We start from the raw sequence: 18,979 nt of genomic DNA, 5'->3' as shown, positions 1-18,979 counted from the left end.
ACTGTAACCTCTCAGTGCCTCGGTTTCCACATCTGCAAAATGGGGATAATAATGGTACCCAATTTATATATCTAAAGTATTAACTATGAGGAGGAGGAGGAGGATGATAATCTTTCTCCATTCTTCTTCTCTTCTCTGATCTACTGAAAATGACTTCTTTTCAGTTCCCTAAAACCTTCTCTCCCTTGACATGAGCCTCCTAGAATGCTAGTCTCTCTTCTTGGGACAACCCCTCCCCACAACTTCACCCCTCCACCTTCACCTAACACACTCAGGTTTTACCTTAGATATTACTGATATGGCCCTGATCAGCTACGCCCAAGTCTAGGGTGAGGATCTGTGAAAATATTCCAACCACACCCCACATTTCTCCTATTCAGCACCTATCACATGGAATTATAAGTGCCAGATGAGACTACACTCCCCAAGGACAGGCACTGTGTCTATTTTATCCAAGGACTGAGCACACAGTTTTGATAAGGAATGAACCCATCAATAGATGGATGAATGCTAGACAAAAGTTTACTAATACCAACGTATGGAAATTCCTATAGACATTTCAGTGGAGAGGGTATGAGAATGGAATTACCCAGAGAAGGGATCTTTGCCATCAAATAGATTTAGTGCCTAGATGTTATTTACTTGTCTTTTAAAAACTGATGGCATTTGATGCCAACAGCTCAAAAACCATTTATTATTTCATTTAACTTTACCTCCACAGATGTAGTAATAATATGTTATCAGGATAACAAAACCAAGAAGTTTCTTTTAGGTATTTCTTTTTTGATTTTAGCAGAGGACAAACAGGAAGGAAAAACAGGAATTGAATCCCCTAGCATGTAGTCATGTGTCTCTGTTTCTCAGAGCCTCAGTTACAGTGAAGAGGTGAATGACATTTAGATATGAAGCTAGTGACTTCGGGTCTCAGTCTCTGGTGAAATAGGGTATTTCCATTTGGTAATCACTGCTCTAAAAATGGTAAGAGTGTGTGGCCATTCTGCTGAACAGAACTCCAGCCCAAAGGAATTTCCCTGGGAGCCCTGCTTCAGCCATCTCCCTGGCCCCTGGGAAGTGTTTGTCTGATTTTTGCCCAGTTCTGAAGGTGAGGTCATCATCATCACCCTCTCTATTCAGGGCACCATCTTGAGGGTACTGAGAAGCAAAAGGGTAGGAGATGGACATGGTGCCCATCCAGCATGGAGCAGAGGGGAGCCAAGGACAGAGCCAGAAAGAGCCACAGAGCCAGAAAGGGAGCTAGGTGTTGCTCATGGAATAGGCGACTGGACAGGCCAAGGAGTGCACGAGGGAGCAGAAGAGGTGGCCATATTGACAAGTTAACAGTGAAGCAAAGGAGGCAGATGAAGCAGGAGTGTGTCCGAGAAGCAGGGCAGACCGAACGCATTTGTAGGGAGGAGGGGCTGAGCTAAAGAGAGAGAGAGGGAAGGGGGAGAGCCAAAGCAGTGAAGTTCAGTGAGAGACAGGAGGAAATGAAGATCAAGATGGAGGAGGAAACTTTGGGTTGAAAGAACTTTTCTTCCTCCAAGACCCAAGGATCAAGACAGAGACATATTTTTAGGGGAGAAGAGAGAAGTCCAAGAAGTTCATCCTGGAGATGGGCAGTCCTGGGATCAAATGCCTGCACTGTGACCTGGAAGCAGTTAGAGGCTGGAAGAAGTCTTTAAGCTCTGGTTTCATCATCTGCAAAACAGGGTTATCGATACTTTGCAGATGAAGCGTACATACTGCACCAGCCTAGTGTTTGTGGCTGCTGCATAAATGAGAGCAGCTATGATTATTTTGTTACTCATCTCAGGAAAGCATGAGGCAAGGACATCTGCAGAAGGGAAACAGGGAGAGAAAAGTTTGGGGCCTTGGGGGAAGTGAGTTGCCATGAGAATAAGACACACAATTAGAAGGTGATTAGAAGGCAGGCCAAAAGGCAGTGAGGACTTGCTGAGGTCAGAGGGCAGGAATTTGGGGCAGTCCACTGGCAACGCTGGGATTTGAACTAGTAGGGCTCAGCAGCCTGGGAGTGGGATCAACATTTTCAGGGTGTGGACATTTCCACGGCATTGCCTTGACATTCACGTTGTCGTGTTGAGGGAAACAGCTGGTTGTTTTAGTTTTAGGGAAGCTGGTCTTTTGATCAGGATTTGCACGACAAAGCACCACTTCAGGGCCTGTGGTTCTTCTGTAGCGTTGAAGCCACTGTAGGAGGGACTCCCTGTTTCTCCCACAGCAGAGCTGGAACCAGGTTTTCACCATTGTTTTAGTTAGAGCTACTGTCCCCACAGCCTTTGCCTGTGCGTTGGCGGTGGAATGGAAGGTACTAAAGAAGAGCCAAGTATGTGGCTCAAGGAAGAGCAGAACAATGGCTTATGGGAGAGACCAAACTGCAAAATGCCTTTGAGAAGGTACCTCATGCTGTTTGCTGAGCATTTCATTTTTATTTTATTATTTTTGGCCGCACCGTGGACAGCATGTGAGATCTTAGTTCCCCAGCCAGGGATTGAACCCGTGCCCCCTACAGTGGAAGCGTGGATTCTTAACCACTGGACCGCCAGGGCAGTCCTGAGCACTTCATTTTGACAACCTGAGTTGTCAGTGACCTGCAGTGCAACAAGTGCTCTAGAACAAGATTTCTCAACATCAGCACTATTGATATTTGGGACCAGACAGTTCTTTGCTGCGGGGGGCTGTCCAGTGGATTGTAGGATGTTTAGCAGAGCCCCTGGCCTCTGCCGACTAGATGCCAGTAGCAGCCTACCCACACCAGCCCTTTTTATGACAACCAAAAATGGCTCCAGACATTGCCAAATGTCTCTTGGGGGGAAACTTAGCCACGGTTGCAAATCTCTACCATAGGACGGTGATAATCCTTGAAGGAAAACACTCTAGAATCTACGTTTCATCACTTGGCTCTCAGCTGTATCTATCTCTCCTCCCAGCATGTCTCCAAGGACCTTCTTCCTCATTATCAAACCCCGTTTTTGCATCACCTATCTGGCAAAGCAGAGCTAAAAGATCGTAAGTAAATCTGAAAAGCAAGAGCTACAGAAATAGAGAGGCATTTCCTCAGGAGCGGTCCCAGTTTTATAGAGCCTGAAACCTATACAACTTGGGAAGCCCATTTTATGAACACTAATGCCAAATTAAAAACACAAAATTGTGAGCGTCCCTCTCGGGGCTTTGGAAGAGGCTGGAGCTAAGCGAGGGGCCATACCTCAGGTTTTGTTAGTTTCATCACGAACCTGCTTCTGCACATCATGCAAACCTGATTCTTTACTCAATTTTCTTCTCTTGCCTGAACTTTTTTTTTCCCCTAGAATACTATACTATGTTGAATAACCCCACAAATGACATGTGTTTTTCTCTTGTAAACAAATACGTAAGACACTATCTATTTTGCTTCTTTTTTTGACAAGTTATTGAAGGTGAAACCATACTGCTTTCTGCAAAAGAGGTGCAAAGTAGACCTGAGACTAAGTAAAAGAAACTATCTAGATCTTAATTTCCTAGGCTATATGGAAAATGAAATCATTCTACTTATTTTTGTTTGTTTTGTTTTTGTTTTTGGCCATGCCACACAGCATGCGGGATCTTAGTTCCCCGACCAAGGATTGAACCCGTGCCCCCTGCAGAAGCGTGGAGTCTCTTTTCTTTTTTTTTTTTGGCTGCGTTGGGTCTTCGTTGCTGCGTGGGGGCTTTCTCTTCGTTGCTGCGTTCGGGCTTCTCATTGCAGTGGCTTCTCTTGCTGCGGACCACAGGCTCTAGGCCCGTGGGCTTCAGTAGCTGCTGCACACAGGCTCAGTAGTTGTTGCTCACGGGCTCTAGAGCGCAGGCTCAGTAGTTGGGGCGCACGGGCTTAGTTGCTCCGAGGCATGTGGGATCTTCCCAGACCAGGGATTGAACCCATGTCCCCTGCATTGGCAGGCGGATTCTTAACCACTGTGCCACCAGGGAAGCCCCATTCTACTTGTTAAAATAGCCTTTCTTCAAATTCTTGTGACTTACTAAAAATGACCATTAATATTTTCAGTTGATTTCATTTTGGTTTTGGTCAGTTTCTTCTGAACTGAGTTTCACTGACAACTTTGGTGACATTTATCCCTCACTTCCCTTTTTTTTTTTTTTTTTCTGATGCCCTCTGGGACTGAGGCTAAGGGATGTGCTGCTCTTGTTGGCACAATAGCTTTTCTCTTTGGATAGGATACTCCGAGACCCAATGCTCCAACAATGGCAATAAATCATGTTTTCCTTTTCAAAGCACTCTCATATTTACTCTCATTAATGTTATGTGTAAGAAGCTCTTGTGAGTGCAACATAAACCAGGCTTATTTGGGAATCCAACAATAAATAAGGCCCTCTCCTCACCCCGAAGAGGCTCATGGTCTGGTAGGAATGACAGGTAAGTATATATAAACAATGACAATAACAGTGGTAATGGTAATCATTATAATTTGAGTATCTACTATGTTCCTACACTGTTCAAGCACTTTACAAACATTAACTCACAAAATATTGGGCACACATGTGATATATATAATGTTATCTGAGGCCATATGAATGACAGCTGTGGTGGAGAGCGCCAGGAAAGCTTCATGGAACAAAAGGGATTTTAACTGAACTCTTGAAATCACTGTTTTATACAGGCAGAGACGCTCCAAAGTATCAGACAGACACTTATTTCTTATCATCTCACACAATACCTGAGCCTACTTATCATAATAAAAAAAGGCAGCCACAATAGAATTGTTAAAACGAGAATTAAAACACTAAAATCACATTATGGAGGAGAAGGGAGAGCTGTACGAGAGAACCCGTATCTACTAGGACTACTGCTTAGAACTGAGGTAAAATCTAAGTGTCTTGGCAACTTAGGTGTAACGGGTTTCATAACTTCAACTTCTTTCTCAAAAACAGATAGACATGCTTGCTCTAACCTCTAAGAAAATCAACAGGATGAATCTTTATCTGAGGGGGATAAAAGGTAGTAGAAGTTGTTTTTCACAGATACGGAAAGGTCTTTCAGGCATTTATTTCTTACCCTTAAATTAGCGTCGTGGGATGGCATTTCTGTGAGAAGCCGCAATCCAAGAACGCACCCCTCTGGTGTTCTAAGTCTAACCGGATCCAGGGAGGGAGCTTAGAGCAGTGCTTTTCAAACTCTAATGTGCATCCCAGTGACCTGGGGTTTCTAATTCAGTCAGCTGTCTTGGGGCGTGAGATTCTGCATTTCTGACAGTCTTTGAGAGGCAAGGGCTCAGAACAGTAGTTTTCAAATGTGAGCATCAGAACCACACATGGATGGCTGGGCCGCAGCTCCTGAGTTTCTGATATAGAAGTTCTGGGGTGGGGCCCAACAGTTTGCATGTCTTCTTTTTTTTTTTTTAAAACCGCTTTATGGAGAATGACTGACATACAAAAAGCTGTAGATATTTAACATATATCTGATGCATTTGGAAATAAATATACATCCGTAGAACCACCACCACAATCTATGCCATAAACATATCCATTATCTCCAGAAGTTTCCTCCTGCCTTCTTTCTTTATTATTATTAATCTGTTTTGGTGATGGGAGTTTGCAGGCCTAACAAATTCCCCAGGTGATACTCATGCTACTGACTACCACCCCCCGCCCCCCACAAGCCAAACCACCATCACCACCACATTTTAAGAACTACTGGCTTAGAACAACCCTCATGAATGTGAATGGTCCCTCCTGGGCTTTGCAGGAAAGTTGGGGGGATAGAGAATTCAAGATGAAACAACCAAGATTGGCCTTTCCAAGCAGGTATCTTACAGAGCTTAAATGAAAAGGGATCCACACACTTTAGATAATGAAGATAAGGACAGCTAGCATTTGTTGACATTTTCTCTGTGCACCAAACTAAGGGGTTTAACTCACATTACCTCACTCGGCAACCAGCATGGGCAGCAGACTTGGTGTTTGATGTGTAGCTGAGGAGCCGGCCCCATGTGCGTGTCGGGAGGTGGTGTCTCAGCTCAGCGTTGTGGTCCGCAGAGGTACCTGCAAGCAAAGCCAAACTGGCCCTCAGGAAACACCTTTATATCTGGACAAGCAGCTGCTGAAGGCCTGATTTCTGCTTCACAGGCCTTGCAGAAACAACCAAAAGAATTTGGGGGCAGGTGTTAACAATCATCTGTCTCAACCGCAAAAGTACCTGAATATAGAAAAGAGTTTATCAGCCCTGGCACACATCAGAAGCATCTGGATGCCTGAGACCCAGCAGGGGAGAAACCTTTTTTAAAGCTCCTCAGCCAGAATTGAGAACTAATGGTATAGGTTTGATTTGGGGCAAGACCAATGCGGGAGGGGGAGGGCAAAAAAACAAACTTTCCAGCAAAACACCTATTCCCTCAAGAATGGATCTCTTGAGGGTTTTGCCAAATTGGCCAAATTGGCTTCTTGCTACTCTTTGGAGCAGCAGTTCTCCAATTTCAGGACGCATCAGAATCACCTGGAGGGTTTGTTAAAGCAGATTACTGGGCCTACCCCCAGAGTTTCTAATCCAGCAAATCTAGGGTGCATTTCTAACACATTCCCACATGAGGCTGATTCTGCAGGTTCCAGAAACTTGGTTGCTCTCTCTCACCCTCAGAGGCAGGTCCTCGAAGGCCACTCTTGCTGTCAGCCATCAGCACACCAGGTCCTCCAGCCTTCTCTCCACCAGACAGCCCTGTCCTCTCCACCACCCTGAGGCACAGAGACACAGTCAGCACCCAGACACAGAGTTGGGGGTCTTCCCCGCTAGAAGGAACACCACCAACAAAGGCAGGAGGCAGTGTTCTCAACAGGGTGCACTCTGGAAAATGCCCAGGCCAGGGCTTCACCCCCAGGAATTCTTATTTAATTGGCCCAGGATGGGAACTAGGCAGCAGTTTTTTTAGTTGAAGTAAAATAGACATAAAAACAAAAAAGTGCACAAATAGACAAAAAAGTGCACAAAACTTAAGTGTGCAGCTCAGCAAATTATCCAAACTTTTTTTTTTTTTTTTTGCGGTATGCAGGCCTCTCACTGTTGTGGCCTCCTCTCCCGTTGCGGAGCACAGGCTCCGGACGCGCAGGCTCAGCGGCCATGGCTCACGGGCCCAGCCGCTCCGCGGTATGTGGGATCTTCCCGGACCGGGGCACAAACCCGTGTCCCCTGCATCGGCAGGCGGACTCTCAACCACTGCGCCACCAGGGAAGGCCTACATGTATGTATTTTTAATTTGTATAAGCATCATTGAGGAACACACACACACACACACACACACACACACACACACACACACATCACCAGCAACTCAGAAGCCCTTCATGTGCCCTCCCTGTAAAATCTACTCATTCCCTCTTCTCCGAAGGTAACTGCTGTCCTGGCTTCTAACACCACTGAGATTTAAGATTTTCCTGATTTTCCTAATTGTATGATATCTCATGTTTTGAGGAAAATCTTTCATGTCAGGTTCCTTTTATTGAACATTATATTTGTGAGATTCACCCATGTGATTGCAGCTGTATTTTGCAAACTTTCAATACTGGTCTGTATTCCATTATATATGATATACCACAATTAGTCTATTCTACTGTTGATGGGCATTTGAGTTGTTTGCAGTTTGAGCGATTGCAAATAATACTGCTGCAAACATCCTTGTACATGTCTCTTGATGCACCTGGGTACTCATTTCTCTTGGGTATAAACCTAGGACTGGAAATGCTGGATCACAGGGAGGTATTGGTTCAACTTCAACAGATGCTGCCAAACTGCTTTCCAAGGTGGGTGTACCGACTTACACTCCGTGAGTAATGCTTGTGAATTCTAGTTGCCCCACATCCTATCAGGACAGCAGTATTTGTATAAGCTTGCCGGGCTCTGCTGTGCATCGAGTGTTGAGAGCCACTGGTGCCATCGTACGTGATACACTTTGGAAATGGCATATGATCTCACATATGGTGGGAGTACTGGAGGTAGAGGGAATAGAGTGTGATGTTTTCACAACCACCCAAGAAGCAGACAGGACAGACACTTTTATTCCCCTTTTGCTAATGAGGACACTGAACTCAAAGTTCATTGACTTGACGGAAGTAAGATAACCATATAGTAACAGTCATGACTAAAACTCAGGACTCTTGATTTCCATCCCTTTGTATATTCCAACATACAGCATAACGTTATTCATTAGATGTCTAATGTATAGAGGTTTGGGGCAAACCAAACGCCAAGGCACCTTCTCTGTTGTCTACTGTCCCAGGGTTTAGGAAAGAAGGGAAAGCAGAATGACTCAGACTTTCCTCATGACTGAAGTCTCTGGTCATGGTTGTGAGAAGTACACAGATTCTTCCTTTACTCAGGGATTTAAGACAGTAAATATGCCCCTTCAGTGCCCGGGAAACTCCACAACCAGAAGGGTAGCTGGTGAGACTAGGAGCAAGATGGCCTGAACTTCCCTCAGACAGACTGGGCTCTGACCTAGCCCTTCTCTGTCCTCGCTGTGTGACCTTGGACAAGAAACTCAATGTCTCTTGAGTCTCAATTTCCTCGTTAATAAGATGGGAACCTTAACATACATCTCATGTTTTAAGGAATGAATAGCATATATAAAAACCTAACACATATTAGCAGTCAATACAATGTAGATGTTCTTAATATTACAAGGTAGAGCCCCTTAGCCCTGAATCTTCCATTTTTCCCTCTCTACTGGATCTTCTCCATCAATGTACAAATGTGGTTATTTCTTCTGTATTTAAAAACCTCTCTCAACCCTACGTCCTCCTCTAGCTTGAGCCCCAATTCTCTCTTCCATTTACAACTAATGGCCTTTGAAGTATCGTTTGTACTCACTGGCCACAATCCCTCCTCTTCATTTGTTCTTGAACCTTTCCATCAAGACTTTCACACCCCCGACTCCACTGACAGGACTCTTCTCAAGGTCACCAGTGACTCTGTCTTTGGAGGATTCCCAGTCATCATCTTACTCACTCTGTCAGCAACAGTCAACGCTCCCTCTTCCTTGATGGGTCTTCTTCACTTGGCTTCCAGGACAGACACCATGTTTTTCCTACTCTCCTTCTAGCTCTTGGCTGGCCCTTCTGTCTTTCAGCTTGTTTTTCTTCTTCTTCCCAGTCATAAACACTAGACCGTTCCAGGACCCACATCTTGGACTTCTCCATCTGCTGTCATTCCCTCAAAAACTTCATCTCTTGGCTTTAAATCACATCTCTTCATTGATGGCCCCCAAAGTTAATCTCCTGCCCCAACCCCACCCTTGAATTCCAAACTCATATATCTATCTGCCTGCCTACTTGGGCCCTTCACTTGTCTAACACGGATCTAGGGTGTAAGTTCCTGCAACTGAATTCCTGATCTTCTTCCCAACCTGCACCCGTGAAGTCTTCTGTCTCAATTCATCGCAAAACCCTTTTTCTAGTTGCTCAAGTCAAAAACCTTGACATTCTGTTTGACTCCTTTCTCTTCCTCACACCCACAACCAACCCATTAGCAAATCTTTTTGACTGTATTTTCAAAATATATCCAGAATCTCCCCACTCCTCACCATCTCTATTACTACTACCCTGGTGTAAGATATTGATACTTTCTTCTCTTCCTGGGATTATTTCAATAGCCTCCTAATTGGTTTCACCCTTGTCCTTCACGGCTTATTCTTAACACAGCAGCAAGTGATCCTTTTAAAATGCAAATCAGACCATGTCACTCCTAGGCTAAACCAAACGGTGGCTTCTCATCTTGCTCAGAGTACATCAGAGGCTTAAAAAGGCCCTCCACCATCCCCCACCCACACACCCACACCTTTCTGACCTCATCTTCTAGTCTCTTCTGTGCTCATCCTGTTTTTGAGTCAGTCACACTGGCCTGCCTGTTGATCCCTAAACTTGCCAGGCGTGCTCCTGCCTCTGGCCTTTGCATTTGCTCTCGTCTATGCTGAGAATGCTTCTGCCTCAGATATCCTCGTGCCTCTTTCCACCTCCTCCAGGTCTTTCTTTAAATTCCACCTCCTCAGTGAGGCCTTCCCTGACCACCCTGCATTATACCGTACTCGTCTTTATTTTCTCCCTAGCACTTCTCACCACCAAACACAACACGCACACACATTATTGTTGTCATTGTCTTGTTTATTGCGTGTTCTCCCCATAGAATGTACAGGGAGAGCTTCCCTGGTGGCTCAGTGGTTAAGAATCCGCCTGCCAATGCAGGGGACATGGGTTCAAGCCCTGGTGAGGGAAGATCCCACAAGCCGCAGAGCAGCTAAGCCCGTGCGCCACAGCTACTGAGCCTGCGCTCTAGAGCCCGCGTGCCACAACTACTGAGCCCGTGCACCACAACTACTGAAGCCCACGCGCCTAGAGCCCATGCTCTGCAACAAGAGAAGCCACCGCAATGAGAAGCCTGTACACCGCGATAAAGCCCACGTGCAGCAACGAAGACCTGACACAGCCAATAAATAAATAAGTAAAATAAATTTATGAAAAAAAAAGAAAAAAAAAAGAATGTACAGGGAATGAGGGCAGGATTTCTGTCATTTTAGTTTACTCCAATTTCTCCAGCCCCTGGAGCACTGCTTGCTTATAATTCAAGCTCAGTAAATATTGATTCAGTGAATGAAATAGTCCCTACTCACAAACAGCCTTGGTAAAAGAGATCCTGGGGGAAATCCCCAAGAGTTCTTTGGCCCGAGAGAAATACAACTCATTTGAAGGGGGAAATAGTTTTGGTTTTCCCCTTTATTTCTGAGTTCTATTTAACAAAGACTAGCCATGCCTGCCCCTGTAATCCCTCTCTAATTTTTAATATGCCTTCATGAGAACACAGAAAAGAAAGGAGTGTGGGAGCCTGGGGGACGGGCAAGGAAAGGGGGAGGAGAGGAGCGGAAGGCAAATGAAGGGTAGAGGGTTCCGAGGAACGCATGACCCACAGGAACTGGACTTGCCCTGAGTGTTTTCTGCCTCAACAGGGCCCTGAAGCCAGTCTCCTGGCTGCGTCTCAGCTCTCTGGTCCCTCCTATGTTCATCACTTCCCCTAAACAAAGAATCCTTCTGGCCGCTTGCATCACTAATGGAGTTTCTTTTAGGTTGTATCACAGCCCCTCCATTTAAAATTTCCATCATAGAATGGTATGTGTTAGGAAAGAATAAAGAGCCATTTACAGCCTGCGTAAATACCATTTCTCCCATTAGAGGAAGTGAGGGTAGAAAGGATGCTCACTGTCCCACTGCCTGACAGGGACTGTTTGGTTTGCTTTCCTTAAGTGCACACCTGAGTTACAACAGAATGGCCAACCACAGTTCTCCAGCAGGACCAGCTGGCACAGGCAGATGAAGCAGCCACTCCCCAGGCAGGATTTGAGGCTCACCAAAGACTGTTGTGCCCCTCACCTGCCGCAGCATATGCCCTGTTCTGGTTAGGCCGGCCCTTCCCTGGGTTAGGGTGTTGTGTCTCTAGGGCTCGCCGATCAAAGCCCCAGATGTGCTGCAGAAGACAGAGTCCAATCCAACACAGTGTGGATTACACTTGCCAGGGCAAGAGTGCAAAGGGAGGCCTACGAAATATGTGTTTAAATATTTAAAAGTTGTAAGTCAAGCCAACAAACTGTTAACCCTAGAATGGGCTTTTGCAAAGATCACTGCACCTTGGATCCCACACAAAGAAAAGGCCAAAACCTTATTAGAAGTTATTTTCATAAGTCCCTGCTGTGTTTTGTTTTGTATCATGTTGTTTTAAAGCCTATTACATCCCAGTGTAATATTTTATCTGCTAAAAGAGTTTGGCATAAATGTTATGGGTAATGTTTCTGTACTAATTTATTCTCAGGAAAGTCTGTTCCAAGTTTCTGGTGACCACATGTATAGCACTTTTGTTTTTTTTGGTACGCGGGCCTCTCTCTGTTGTGGCCTCTCCCGTTGCGGAGCACAGGCTCCGGACGCGCAGGCTCAGCGGCCATCGCTCACGGGCCCAGTCGCTCCGCGGCACGTGGGATCTTCCCGGACCAGGGCACAAATCCGTGTCCCCTGCATTGGCAGGCGGACTCTCAACCACTGCACCACCAGGGAAGCCCTGTATAGCACTTTTGATCATCATACTTTGTCTTGTATAGGCCAATTATCTCCTCTATCTAATCATTTCCTAATAAGTCTTTATATTGTCATTTCATTTACCTTTTAACACCAAAAACATGGGTAGATTTTCATTAACTTGAAATTGTTGATTAAATGACTCCTAATTATAGTATCCAAAGTTTAGACTTTTAAGATCTGGCTGTTTAATAGAATTGGGGTGTGTGTGTGTGTATGTGTGTGTGTGTTTAAAAAGTAACTTACATATCTAAATTATCTAGAGCCAATTTAAAATAAACTTTTATCATCAATCCTAATTTTTCTCCTTCAATAGCAGATTTAAATCTTAATATAAATTAAATGTACCTTAGTAATATGTTTTTATTTCTGGAATTTGATTGTTACAGGAAAACAAACACATTAAAAAGGAAAACAAACACCAAGAGACCTATGAGATCCTTAGCAAAATGGCCAACCACTCTCTTTCAAGTCCACTTATTTTTGGTTTTCCAGATATGTGGGCATATGACAAATGATTTCGGAAATAGGAAGAGTATGGGACTAGCTGGGAGAAGCTTATCATTAAGAAGTCTCTGATGGTAGTATTTCTATGGTATCAGAATTGGAAATGATTTAATTGAAAAAAGTAAGATATTATAAGTAAGGGTTAAGTCAATGACAAGGGTTAAGACAAACTGTCTAAAGACCAGCTCTCAGAGAATATGGTCTCTGATGCTAGTGATAGACAGTAGGGAGAGACCACCAATTGGTCCAGCAAGACACTCTCCCATCCCGAGAATCAGAGGGTGGTCTGTTACCTTTTTAGACCTCCATTAATCGAAAGTGTGAGTCCCCAGGGAATTAAAGGTTGTCACTAAGGGAGGATTAGGACCATGGAATCCTGGTCATCTTACCAGATCAGGATTTAAATACTTAGTGCTAAAATAATTAGGGACTGACAAAAATAAGGCAAGCTCTCGAAGGGAAGAAGAGCCTTTGTTGTTTCTGCCCTAAAGGGTGTTTGGAGCTATCTCTGAATTTGGAGACAGAAGCCTTCAGCTTCTAGTCCCTGCTTTGCAGGTAACTAAGTGACCTACTATCCTTTATTCCCCCATCTTGGGTACCAGCATCCTCCCATCCAGGGTTGCTATTAGCTCACGCTGCACTTTGTCCAAATTAGGAAAATGTGCTCCAGAGAGACAGCCAGAGCCTGCACCCAAGACACCTGGCCTGGAGGGTGGGGCACAGGCTACTTACCTCCGCCACAACGTCACAAGCGCAGGTGACTGTCCTTCTCCATCAGTTTTCAAACAAGCTTTGTCCCCCCTTAAGAAACTCTCCTCCTGGACACCCTTCAGTGACTACCACAAAGCTTGTTTCTCCTTCCCACCTTTCAGTAAGGTCACCAGGAGATTCCAAGTGCCTAAATCTGAGGGACAGTTTTTGTTCCTCATTTCACTAGGTTCCTCTGGAATGTGGACTGTGCTGATCGCTCTCTCCTTAAGATGCTCTTTCCCCGGCCTCTGTGGCACCCATGCTCTTAGTCTCTCTGCCCCTCTCTCTGACCTCTCCTCTCAGTTTCTTTGGCTGGGGTTTCCTCTTTGAAACCATGCTTAAATGTGAGCCTCAGTCCTGACCTTCCCCTCTTCCCGTTCTAGACTCTCTTTGATGCCAGTGACCTCAAATACTATTCCCACAGGCAGGGAAGACCTGTTCCTGAATCCTCACATCCTCCCCAAGAAGGAATGGTACTGGAGCCCCTCTCCTGCCTGTCTCTCCACCCCTTACCATGCTCCTCCAAAGAGCGAGTATAGGAATTGATCGGGAGGGTTGGGGAAACGCTGCACTAGATCTAGGGACCACACTTCTGGGTCTGGCAACCTCCCCAGCAAGCCAGGAGGCAGGCAGCTGGGGTTGGGAGGTCTAGTTCAGGGGGGAGGCGTGAGGAAACCCAGCGGTAGCTGCAGATTCCCAGCTGCATTTTCCAATCCAACTTTATCAGCAATAAAGTTGACATACTGATCCCTGGCAGAGTCCTGATCTTACTTCTCAGTTGGTTCTGAACTCAGAGGAGGGGGATTTGATTTGTTTCCTCCCCACCCCCAAACCATGGCCTACAAACCAGGAAAGCTTAAGGAACAGGCACAATGATAGGGCTTTGGAGATTTAAGATATATCCAGAGAGGGCGATGATTCAGGGGTGACAGGGATGGGGGTGTCAATACTTTAGTCAGCACAGGGCTTCCAGGTCCTCAACTGCTTTACGACACAGCAGTTTAATGAGCCTGGTGTCACAGGACCTCGGCAGGCCCAAGCCTTTGCCACCTCCGTGTACACAGGCTTTGCAGGTTTTTGCAACTTATAGATCTAAGCAGGTATGCCCAACATGGGGATTAGATGGGTCTTTCTGTCACTTAAAACATGCAGAGTTTCAGTGAACAAGTTATTTAGGTATTAGTGGTTGGGAAAATTTCTTGCTGCTCCTACCATATCTCTCAGGCAGGAACAGCCCAAAAGAAGCTAAGTTTCACATGAAACTTTCTGTAAATGGAACTAAGCTCCACCTGGGTGAGAGCTGTGGTTCTCAAATGCTAACATTCATAAGAATCACCTAGCGAACTCGTTCAAATAGCTTCCTGGGCTCCCACCACCCGATTTAGTAGGTCTTGGGTAAGGCCTATGAGTTTGTATTTTCTAACAAATTCCCAGGGGATGCTGCTGGTCTGAGGACCACCTGAGGACAGGGTTAGGCTATACTAGTTGTGCATTAAGTCATCTGCCTCCAATTCTCTTCCTCCTTATGTTATGTTGAACTGAGTCCAGTTTTAGAGCCAAGGAGTAAACTGTGGTGGAATTAACCTCCTGATTCCTTAATGACTGATCTACAGACTCCTGGAATCACCCTCAAACCCCACCGCAGATCAAAGTCCTCTCTAGCTTTATTGCTTAAGCCTGGCTCTGGCTTTGGTTAAAGGCTCAGATCTGGAGAGTCAGCCACAGAGGGTGGTGGCTTTTCATCCCTGAACAGATAAAGGAAAAGAGGCCCTTATTTTATAGGTGGCAGGACATCTTTTTGGACATTAATAAAAATATTAGTAAACCAAAGACTAGGAAGGAGTAGTAAGAGGCCTAATGCCAGGGACATACTGTCTCTAGGAATCAAGGAGGAGCTGGATTGGTTTAGAAACTAACAAAGATTCTCTCCTTGACCAAACTCCAGTCTGGCTCTTCTGAACTCTCTCTCTTTTTTTTTTTTTTTTTTTTTGCGGTACGCGGTCCTCTCACTGTTGTGGCCTCTCCCATTGCAGAGCACAGGCTCCGGACACGCAGTCTCAGCGGCCATGGCTCACGGACCTAGCTGCTCCGCGGCACGTGGGATCTTCCCGGACTGGGGCATGAATCCGTGTCCCCTGCATCGGGAGGTGGACTCTCAACCACTGCACCACCAGAGAAGCCCTGAACTCTCTTTTCAACTAGGCCCTGACTTTTAGGCTTCCGTGTTCATCTCTACTTTGTCCATCGTTAGCAAGAACCCCGCTAAGTCAGTTTAACTCCATCCTCAATTTCTGATCTCCCTCGATATCTGATTAGGTCCCTCATCCTCCACCATCCCCCAGGTGACGTCTGATCACCCTTGCCTGCCTTCAGCAAGAAGGTTAGGATGGTTTAGCCGAAAATCCCCGCCCCCACTTACCCCTGATATTTCAGTAAATTTCCATCCACTGACCCCCCTTCCCTGCTCCTCGGCTATAAATTCTCACTTTTCCTTGTTGTTGAGCCCAATTCAAAGTTGAGCCCAATATCTCTCCCCTACTGCAAAACCCCACTGGTTCCTACAACTACCACAGTGGTGCTGAATAAAGTCTGCCTTACCGTCCTTTAGTAAGAGTCATGAGTAACTTTTTCTCTAACAAAACTTTGATCTTGAAATCAGAATGAGAACAGTTGGAGAGAGAAAGATAAATAAAGGAGCCAGGCTGTGTCAGCCAGAGACACACATTGGATGTTTGCAGCCCATGTCCATTCTGACTGGCCAGCACTGCGTCTTACCACCACTGCCATGTAGGGAGAAGGATTTCCTTAAGAGACAGGTTTTGATGGTGGGGGCCAGCCTAGTCCAACATAAAAGACGAAAGGAGATACACTTGGACCTATGTTCTCAAGGAAGGTATTAGAAACCATTCTGTTTGTTTGTTTTGGTTATTACTAGACCAGAAAAGGTGACTGGGATCCAAAGAACTCTAATGGAGGGAGGTGAAATTTCAGAGAACAGACTGGAATAATCTGCACCTGCCAGCCAAAACCAGGAGTGCAGTTCCAGGAAGCTCTTGAGAAGTACCATCTTTAAAGGTCAGATAAGGAGTCAACAGTAAGTTTAATTGGGGCATCACCCTTTAAAGACTGCAACAGTTACACCTGGTCACGCAACTGTGGCCAGGTTTGAGCTGGGAGATCTGGAAAGAGGAGCATAGCATGCTGCTAGCATTACCAGTGAGTTTCGAGGTGGCTCAATTATCGTAATAGAAGAGAATGCAGGCATGGCGTGTGCCTTGAGGGAATGTAACCCAGGAAACTTTTGAAAGGGGACGTTCAGGGAAGGCGCAGGAAGGTGAGATGAGCTGCAGGAGAACTAGGTAGGACAGTGGCAGATAGAGTCCAGGCCTTAGATATTGGTCCAGTAGGACAACAGCATCCATGAGGGGTCACCCACCCAGGAAGACGGATAAAGGACAAGATCTGTGTCAACAGCCACGTTTCTGGCAGACTCAAGACTTCCTAACTACAGATGGCTCACTGAGGTGGACCCCACAAGACAGAATCCAAGGAGTATATCAGAAAAGCAAATGTCTGGACTCAAAAGCATAGGGAAATAAAGAGGAAAACATTAATCAGTACAGCAAATGGTGCTGGCTGATGTGATAAAGAAGGAAATGATCAACTCAAGAAGCAAGTTAAAGTGTTAAAAATGTGGCTGAGTCTTCCTGAAAAGAGAAGTGGAACAACAGAGGCAAACAGATGATCAGAGACATGAGCCACTTCACAGAGAAAGAGGACATAGGGAAAGTCTCTGCTGCCTTTGACCCAAGAGAAAGGCAGTGCTTTGTGGACTAGCACACGGCAGAGGTGGTTGTCCTCACCAGCCCCAGGGAAGAGCCTCAGAACCACCACCACAAACAAGTATGTGCTGAGAACCTTCTGTGTGCCAGGGACTGTTTTAGGCCCTAGGAGTACAGCAGTGAACAAAGACCTCTGCCATCACGGAACACATATTCAATAGCAGCTTTAGTTGAGGAATCCACTATGAGAGATTCTCCAGACTAAGCAAGTGACACAACTTCTTTAGGAGGCCTGAGAAATTCCAGGCAAGAGGCTGTGTGGCTGGTAAGGGCTCGTAAAAGCTGACACTAAAATGTTCAGGGGGCTTCCCTGGTGGCACAGTGGTTGAGAGTCCGCCTGCCGATGCAGGGGACACGGGTTCGTGCCCCGGCCCGGGAAGATCCCACATGCCGCGGAGCGGCTGGGCCTGTGAGCCATGGCTGCTGAGCCTGCGCGTCCGGAGCCTGTGCTCCGCAACGGGAGAGGCCACAGCAGTGAAAGGCACGCGTACCGCAAAATAAATAAATAAATAAAAATAAAATAAAATATTCAGGGATGTACCTGCAACTTTGGTAGCTTGAAACCTTCCACAGTGGGAGTATTTACACCAAGGAAATTGGCAAGTGCTATCAATCAGGGCTTTTTTTTCTTACACAGAGCTGGTTTACCAGCACACCATTGCAATGACTGCTCACAAGAGGAAATGTGGCTGTGTCCTTAGTTTGACAGGGACACAGGGGAAATAGAAATTAAGGGGTTTTTAAGTGGGGAAGAAATAAGCCTCCAATAAATCCTGGAGAATCATTAAAAATTTCTAAATTTTGCAAGAGGCTGGGAAGGTTTCAATTTCCAGATATGATATGGTAAATCTAGGCCATAATTAACATCTTGATGAAAGACTTCTGCCAACACCATGTAAAGTTAACAGGTCAAGGGACTTCCCTGGTGGCACAGTGGTTAAGAATCCGCCTGCCAATGCAGGGGACACAGGTTCGAGCCCTGGTCAGGGAAGATCCCACATGCCACAGAGCAACTAAGCCCATGTGCCACAACTGCTGAGCATGTGCTCTAGAGCCAGCGAGCCACAACGACTGAGCTCACGTGCCACAGCTACTGAAGCCTAGAGCCCGTGTGCCACAAGAGAAGCCTCCCTGATGAGAAGCCCGTGCACCAAAACAAAGAGTAGCCCCTGCCTGCCACAATTAGAGAAAGCCCGCGCACAGCAACGAAGACCCAGTGCAGCCAAAAATAAATTAATTAAAAAATTTTTTTTAAAGTTCACAGGTCAAGAACTATAGAAAAGTGATATATAGACGGAGAGGCATTCAGACAAGGCTAATATCAATAAGGTTTTTTTCTTTCATGTTTTTTCAGCGTTCCCTCCTCCCCTCAGATTCTGCTGGACCTCTGCCTGGGTCTTCAGTTGGTGCCAGTACTATGTGTGTGTTCTGGGATTTCAAGAACTTTATTTTGACTGAAGTAGACATTCATCTTGATTTTTAGGTGCCCATCATCTACACCTCTTCCCACTCCTTAAGAGTCTTGGTTAGAGGCAGAGTCTATCTCCTTTTATAGAAGCAGAAAATGCTACTTACTCACATTTCCAGCTTCCTTGAAGCCATATGACAAGAGTGCGGCCATATGACCAAGGCTTATTCTGTGAGACCCACCCACCTTGGACTTTGAATCAGGAGTCAGTGACACACAGACCCAGCCCCAGCAGAGAATTCCCCAAGTCTGTGGGTCCAGGGCTCAGCTGCTGACTACAGGGTCTTCTCAGGACCAGTTCATAGGTAACACCAGGTTT

At 45.8% G+C, this 18,979-nt stretch overlaps 1 long non-coding RNA gene across 2 annotated transcripts in view; it reads right to left on the bottom strand.

Annotated features, from left to right (window-relative positions):
• The window catches only part of LOC125960771 (uncharacterized), an 81,309-nt gene that overhangs the window by 34,188 nt on the left and 28,142 nt on the right, over positions 1-18,979 (bottom strand). For both annotated transcript variants that reach the window (XR_007470781.1, XR_007470782.1), the window contains exons 4-5: positions 6,620-6,720; positions 5,916-6,033 (exon numbers count right to left, since the gene is read on the bottom strand). This is a non-coding gene — a long non-coding RNA (uncharacterized LOC125960771). The remainder of the gene's footprint in view (positions 1-5,915; positions 6,034-6,619; positions 6,721-18,979) is intronic.

Source organism: Orcinus orca, chromosome 13 (assembly GCF_937001465.1).
Source record: "Orcinus orca chromosome 13, mOrcOrc1.1, whole genome shotgun sequence".
NCBI lineage: Eukaryota > Metazoa > Chordata > Mammalia > Artiodactyla > Delphinidae > Orcinus > Orcinus orca.
This window is presented reverse-complemented; position numbering and strand designations above follow the sequence as displayed.